We start from the raw sequence: 8,170 nt of genomic DNA on the forward strand, positions 1-8,170 counted from the left end.
CTTCCCATGAGGTGGCCAAAGTATTGGAGTTTCTGCTTCAGCGTCACTCCTTCCAATGAACACCCAGGACTGATCTCCTTTAGGATGGACTGGTTGGATCTTGCAGTCCAAGGGACACTCAAGTCTTCTCCAACACCACAGTTGAAAAGCATCAGTTCTTCGGCGCTCAGCTTTCTTCACGGTCCAACTCTCACATCCATACATGACCACTGGAAAAACCATAGCCTTGACCAGATGGACCTTTGTTGGTAAAGTAATGTCTCTGCTTTTTAATATGCTATCTAGATTGGTCATAATTTTCCTTCCAAGGAGTGTCTTTTTTTTTTTTTTTGGAGTAAGCGTCATAACTTCATGGCTGCAATCACCATCTGAAGTGATTTTGGAGTCCCCCAAAATAAAGTCTGACACTGTTTCCCCATCTAGTTCCCATGAAGTTATGGGACCGGATGCCATGATCTTAGTTTTCTGAATGTTGAGCTTTAAGCCAACTTTTTCACTCTCCCCTTTCACTTTCATCAAGAGGCTTTTTAGTTCCTCTTCACTTTCTGCCATAAGGGTGGTGTCATGTGCATATCTCAGGTTATTGATATTTCTCGTGGCAATCTTAATTACAGCTTGTGCTTCTGCCAGCCCAGCGTTTCTCATGATGTACTCTGCATATAAGTTAAATAAGCAGGGTGAAAATATACAGCCTTGACGTACTCCTTTTCCTACTTGGAACCAGTCTGTTTGTCCCTTAATAATCTTTAAAATTTATCTTTGGCTCTGCTGAGTCTTCATTGTGCTGACTCCTTTCTCCTTTTGCAGCAATCGCGCTGTGAATTCTCCACGTAACCTTGGCTGGGGTATGGTTGGAGACTGGCGTTGTGAAGGTTCTTTTGGTCGGTCCAGAGGACTCAGTGTCTATTTGTTCTATGGGCTGAGCTGAGCCTCTGTTTGCTGCACATGGGCTTTCTCTAGCTGCAGCAGCAGGAGCGACTTTCTGGTTCCTTGTGTGCAGGCTTCTCATTGCTGGGGCTCCTGTTGCAGAGCACAGGCTTTGGGGCACAGGCTCAGTACTTCTGTTGCACGGGCTTAGTTGCTGCGAGGCACATGGCATCCTCCCACACCAGGGATCAAACCCGGGTCCCATGCATTGGCAGGTAGATTATTTACCACTGCACCACCAGGGAGGTTCCACTCAGTGTCTTTTAACTGGGCGCTATGTATAATACACTTCCAAACAAAATTGGGGTCATCAACAAATAACTGGGAGATCTGAAAACCAGGAGAGTCCCCCAAATTTATCTGGACTTGCTGAAGAGGTGGATGGACCCAAGAGACCCTTCCTGAAATCCCAAGACTAGAATGTCCAAAGCACAGTATGGTGCCTGCTTTTCTTAATCCTGCATTCCCCTCAGGGTGCACTCAGGGCCCCTGCAGTGACTAATAAGCTTGATCCTTGGAGAAGTGGAATGTCAAGACATTTTTCTCAGAAGTGTTTGTATGAAGTATCCCTTTCTAAGAGTTTTGTCTTTCAAATTCTAGCTTGTCATCACTACACAAAGCCAGTCCATGTTTACTTAAACTGCTTAAATTAATTCTAATTGCAGGAATATTCCTGGGTTCAGCTAGCACCCCGCTTCCAGCCCCACCCCACCAGCACCCCACATCAACCCCCACCCATCCCCAACCTGGCCAGCAGACCAGGTTTCAGTTCCCAGTCATCTGAAATCACTTCAGCCTCATCAGCAGGACTCCAAGTACAGTTTGGTTCACTTGCTCAGTCATGTCCGACTCTTTGTGACCCCATGGACTGCAGCACGCCAGGCCTCCCTGTCCATCACCAACTCCCAGAGTTTACTCAAACTCATTGTGTTGGTGATGCCATCCAACCATCTCATCCTCTGTCATCGGCTATGCAGGACTTCAAATGTTATGCCAATAGCTTCTTTCTTTCCATTGTGATTATCCCACAGAATTTTAAGTTTTTATTAAAAAATGTTTACAGTTACTTAAGCTAATGAGCAATCAATGCTGCAACACAAGACGTGAGAGACTCTCAAGTACTGCTCAACTCTGACAAGACACCCTGGAACCAAAAAGAGGAACAAGCAGGTAGGCTTTCGTGCGCCCCTGTCCGGGCCGCTGGACCCCGCCCCTCACACGTCCTACGGAGGCGTGTGTCCCTGGCTCCACCCCTCACTCTCCCTTTCCTCTGGAACCTACTGCTTGGGAGTCTCTGGTGTCTTCACTCGAAAGATGTTTGTTTACAGCAATTCCTGAAGCCGAGACTTGGTAGGTGCGGTCTCCCCGGGAATAGTGAGGTACTGTTTATTTCCTTTTTAGTCTTGTTAAGCTCCGCCCATAGGGTCTCCTCTACTCCGTATCTGTGGTCTCCGGTGACTTCAGACCTTCCTAATCCCCAAACCTTTCCTCCTCAAGTAAATCCAGTTGTTGCCTTGAGAGGCCCGTGGTCTAATTTCCTTTCAGTGTAAACTCCTGAGGAAAACATATATCGTCCAAGAAATATATAGGAATTTATAGGGGGAAAGTGATTATAATTGCTGCATGGCACTTGATAATTTTGTAAATATACCAAAACACTTGTTCAGGAACTAGCTGACAATTTAATCTTTGCAACTGGTGGTGGAGCTGGAGTTCTTTCTCGAGTGTTAGGGAGTCGTACTACGGTCCTTTTCTGGTTTATATGACCAGGGTCATAAATTGACTACAGAGACTCTTCATTTTAGGAGGTTATTTTTAGTGATGCTGGTTATGTGTATGAGCTCTAGAATCAGAGAAAAACATAAAATGGTCTCTATGCTTAGAGATTTCCGAGGCTTTGAGACCCCATGGAGTGTAGCCCACCAGGCTCCTGTGTCCATGGAATTTCCCAGGCAAGAATACTGGAGTGGGATGCCATTTCCTAATCCTGGGGATCTTCTGACTCAGGGATAAAACTCCCATCTCTTGCATCTCCATTGGCAGCAGGATTCTTTACCACTGAGCCACCTGGGAAGCCTCTTCAGTCTGATACTAGTGTTTTACTTGAATTAAAGAAGTGAGTTTTGGTTGGTAGTTTTCCAGTCAGTGAGATCCAGTGTGGATAATGCTGATTTATGGACTGCTGACAAGTAGAGTGGAAAGTGGTGTCTATAGTGGTAAAATATTTTAAGAGATCCGAGAATCTGAAGACATTTGAGGGATAATTTTAGATTTTGTGCCTCAAGGTTGACTGTCAGTGCTGCACTAAACCTAAGATGATTATGTGGGGCAGGTGGACAAGGAGCAGTTAGCTTCAAGTAATGAGGCCTGGTTATTTGTGGGAATGTTCGTGGAATATTGTCAGAGATAAAGAATTGGTTGAAAATGCTTCTAGCTAACAGACCTTTGATAGAGTTGAGTAGATTTGGGTTGTCTTCATTAATTAAAATTAATCGGAGAAGGGAGGTTGTCCTAGAATTGTGAAGTCAGTGACATGAGTGTTGTACAGAGCTGTGTCGGATGTAGAGACAGGGTTATTAATAGGCTCAGGTCTTGGTGTGCAACTTGTGGGATGATTGGATAATAAGATCTTAAGAATAGAATCCTGCGAGGATTGTTTTTCATGTTAATGGGAGACTCAGAATGAGGGCTGTATTGAGAAAACGCATTGCTTTCAGCAATTTATCTACTCAGAGTGGGGAATAACTGATTTTACTATGGTTAGAGTGGCCAGAAGCTTTGGAATCTAAGGGGCTATGAAGGAGGCCCCCCTTCCGAAAGAGCTGGGGTATCTTCCAATTAGCTCAGTCAGGGACAACAGGCGGCAGTGAGACTGGGGCCTTTCTCAATGACTTCTCAACTGAGCCCAATTGAGCCAAATCTCAAGGACCTTTAAAAGTTTGTGATGTCCCCAGTTCCTGGCATGTTTTCCCAGGAGGGCCAGTTTCTTGGTCTCCATACTGAGCGCCCAGTGCCTTTGCATTTGTGGCTTGTGTGTTTCTGTGTGATGCCCAGGCCCAGTGGTCTCTGATGTTTAGCCCTGTTGGTCAACAGAGCACAGAAAAGCTGTGAAAAAATGTGGGAAAGTGGAGAGGAAGCTATCGGGGGTCTAGGAGAGGTGTGAGAGGAGGCAAGTTTCGGCCTCTGGATGAGCCCTCTGAATGGTGTATGCATGTTTCAAGCATAGTGGTGTGACCCAGTTCAAGCTCGCTCTGCTGCCTGTGAGAGAGGCCAGTGCTTCCAGGAGACGACTTCTTGAGGCAAACAATGGGACTTCATTTTGAAAACCAGCTGACCAAGAAGATGGCTAACTAATATTTCAAAATAGCCAAATTGTTGGTGTCTGGATGCCAGATTCTTTTATGAAAGTAGACAAAGAAGCAGTGAGGAAATAAAGTCAGAAGGGAGGATGGAGAGGGAGAGGCAGTGGGGAAGTAAGATCAAAAGGGCCATCTGTCTTGCAGTACATCTCAGGGACAGCCAGCCTTCTGTGTTCATCTCTTCTTTCCTGCAACCATTCACGGAATGGTTGGGAGGTCAGAGTATCTCCCTGTGAGCTCAACAAAGGCACTTTAGTTGAACAGTCAGGCCAAGAGGTAGGGTCCTCTGAGGCCAGCCATTATGGATGATTACAACAACCACAGCAGTGAGAAGCAAGGCAAAGAAACCGTTCCAACTTGGAATCACAATTGGTCTTCCCTGCAACAGTTGTGCGATCATGTTGTGTGGAACTGTTGCCAAGGGTGGTCTCAGCTTTGACTGGAGGATCTGGATGTGGGCTCATGGCTAACTGTGGGTTGCCTGGAAGGGTGGGCATGCCACAGTGTCCTAGCTCAGTTTCCCTGGGACACAGATGCTGTGAATGAAGTTTGCATGCGTTGGTTGATTGGGAAATCATGATCACACCTGATAAGGAAAGAAGAAAGTGGAATTGGGAAGAGGACTGTTACCCTGCAGTGTGTTAGAATCAAGGCCTGAGCTGAGCCCACAGGGAGGGATGGGTGCATTGGTCCTGGAAGTGGGATCCAGAAGGTTCCCCACAGCATCGACTCCATGGAGTGGATTTTGTGATGTCTTTTGGAAGAGCAAGAATCATTATGCCATCTGTAAAATAACTGTTGCTAAAATCCCCGAGGGGTTCCCTTACAGCTCAGTTTGTAAAGAATCTGCCTGCAATGAGGGCGACCTGGATTCGATCCCAATACCTGACCATCTGAGCTGTCTCTTGAGAAACCTGTATGCAGGTCAGGAAGCAACAGTTAGAACTGGACATGGAAAAACAGACTGGTCCCAAATAGGAAAAGTACGTCAAGGCTGTATATTGTCAACCTGCTTACGTAACTTATATGCAGAGTACATCATGAGAAACCTCAGAGACATTACTTGGCCAACAAAGATCCATCTAGTCAAGGCTATGGTTTTTCCAGTAGTCACGTGTAGATGTGAGTGTTGGACGATGAGGAAAGCTGAGCACTGAAAAATTGATACTTTTCAACTGTGGTGTTGGAGAAGACTCTTGGGAGTTCCTTGGACTGCAAGGAGATCCAACCAGTCCATCCTAAAGGAGATCAGTCCTGGGTGTTCTTTGGAAGGACTGATGCTCAAGCTGAAAGTCCAATGCTTTGGCTACCTCATGCGAAGAGCTGACTCACTGGAAAAGACCCTAATGCTCGGCGGGCTTGGGGGCAGGAGGAGAAGGGGACAAGAGAGGATGAGATGGCTGGATGGCATCACCGACTGGATGGACATGGGTTTGGGTAGAGTCCGGGAGTTTGTGATGGACAGGGAGGCGTGGCGTGGTGTGATTCATGAGGTTGCAAAGAGTCGGACATGACTGACCGACTGACCTGAACTGAACTGACTGACTGCTCTTCAGATTCCTTGATGTTAGTTTAGGTTGCTCAGGGAAAGGAACTCTTATTGTTGGACTTTTATGCTCTGTTACTTAACTGTTTGATTCCTTAGGTTCAAAGGAATTTGACTTGACTTTACTCCCTCCTCTTTTAGTATAAAAGGGGACTGAGTTCCAACTCGGGTAAGATGGTTTTCGGGGTACAAGTCCACCATATTTTCAGTTTGCTGACTTTCTGAATAAAGTTGTTATTCCTGCCTCAACGACTTGTCTCTCAATTATTGGCCTGTTGTGTGGAAAGCAGTAGAAGCTTAGAATGTGTCTAAGGACAATACGGTTTTCATCAATTTGTAAAGATGTATTGCTATTTTTGACCACATGTTGCAAAGAGCGGACTCAATGGAAAAGACCCTGATGCTGGGAAAGATTGTGGGCAGGAGAAGAGGGCGACAGAGGATGAGATGGGTGGATGGCATTATCCACTCAGTGAACACAAGTTTGAGAAAACCCTGGGAGATAGTGAAGGACAGGGAAGCCTGGCGTGCTGCAGTTCATGGAGTTGTAAAGAGTCAGATTTGACTTAGCAACTGATTAGTGAAAATTGCTGTTTTTAAAGCAATGGTTAGTAAAATTTGTCAATTTGAAATAGAAAAAGCAAAAGGTACTGACGGAAGTTATCACATACCTTAGTCCTCCAGTCTCATACTGTAGGTTTTGACCTTGTGTCTCTGGAACTGAGCCATGTGGAGTTTGCCCTTCCAGGTGAATGAGGAACAAAGAGGAAAAATGTTATACAGGATGCCACTGTAAAATGGAACCTTTTCCCCAGGGATAGTTTTGTATTTCTTATTTTAGTTTGCCGTACAGAGAGAAATCCAGAAAAATCTCTTGTTTTCTTAAGATGCTTAAATTATTCTAATGGGAGGAAATGTTTTGCATTCAATTACCGTCCAAGAGGAACTTTTTGGAGACCCAGGTTCCCAACCCCTGAATTGCCAGGAGCAGGATAGGCAAGAACCTGCTGACAAAACCATTTATTTATTTATTTATTGCACTTGAAAATATGTGGGTTATTTTCAGATACCTGTTGGTATCGATTTCTCACATAGTTTCACAGTATTAAGAGAACAGGCCCTGTATGATTTCAATACTCTTTATTTAGGCCATGAAACTTTAGCACCTTGTTTTACGTCATGTTCCACTGTCTCCTGGTTAATAGTCTATGGGAACTTGAATAAAATTTGTGTCCTACTGTTGTGTGAAATTGTATAAGTCTTAATTATGTTGAATTGGTTCACAGTTGTTTTCAGGTCTTCTATATCCTACTTTCCTGTCCATTCTATTAATTTTTGAGAGTTTAACATTGAAATTCCACCTAAGAATCTTAATTTGTCTACTTAAAAAATTATACAGTGGAACTGCAACTATTTTCAAAGCCTCATGTAAATGTGTTGTCGTGCTTTCATAATTTCAAAATATTTTAAAAAGGAAAAAAGAATCTTTATTGAAACTTTTCTACTTGTTAGGAGGAAATATCCTAGTTTCCAACATAACTGGTCTACAAAGTTAGAAGCTTTTGCCTTGAAAGTGTAACGAGGTAACACAGCGACGAGGGAAGGCCGGCCGCCTCTGCCAGCGAGGCGGCGTGGAGCCCCGCCGCAGCAGCGCCTCTGGTCCCCGGAGCCCGCCACCTTCCTCTTCTCCACTGTGCCCACTGCATGTTTTCCTCGCATTCCGAGGGGGAGCGCAAAGTGACCCAAATCCTCAAAATTTCCAGGAGGCTGTGGGGGAATGTATAAAATTCAAATTAAATCGGAAGAATTGAAGGGGAAGAGAACTGTCCAGCAGCCAACAGGCACTAAAAGAAGAAATCAAAGGTATGCACGGATTGCAGGCTTTTCAGTCTGTCCCCAGACACTGACCATACCCTGGCTGCTTAGATGTTGTTGCTAAAACAGGGGATGAATCTTACCAACAGGGGCTTCCCTTGTGGCTCAGCTGGTAAAGAATCCGCCTGCAATGCGGGAGACCTGGGTTAGATCCCTGGCTTGGGAAGATCCCACGCAGAAGGGAAAGACTACCGACTCCAGTATTCTGGCCTGGAGAATTCCACGGACTGTACAGATCTTGGGGTCGCAGAGTCGGACACGACTGAGCGACTTTCACTACTACCACCGTTCTTTCCTCAACGTATGACAAAAAGGTTATTTTGTTCATAGACATTTCCATATTGTAATTATAGAACAATATGCTATGTATTCAGATGTTAAAGGCAACAGATTAAAAAAAGCAGGCTGTAATTTATGGGGCCTCACAGGACTGGTAAGGACCTCCCTGCCCCTTGCCCCGCCT

General features: G+C 45.1%; 1 pseudogene; it reads left to right on the top strand.

Moving 5' to 3' along the window:
* Positions 1–4,684: 4,684 nt before the first annotated feature.
* Positions 4,685–7,739, top strand: LOC136157608 (bolA-like protein 3 pseudogene; annotated as a pseudogene).
* Positions 7,740–8,170: the final 431 nt, after the last annotated feature.

This window comes from Muntiacus reevesi, chromosome 2 (genome assembly GCF_963930625.1).
Source record: "Muntiacus reevesi chromosome 2, mMunRee1.1, whole genome shotgun sequence".
NCBI classification, from domain to species: Eukaryota; Metazoa; Chordata; class Mammalia; order Artiodactyla; family Cervidae; genus Muntiacus; species Muntiacus reevesi.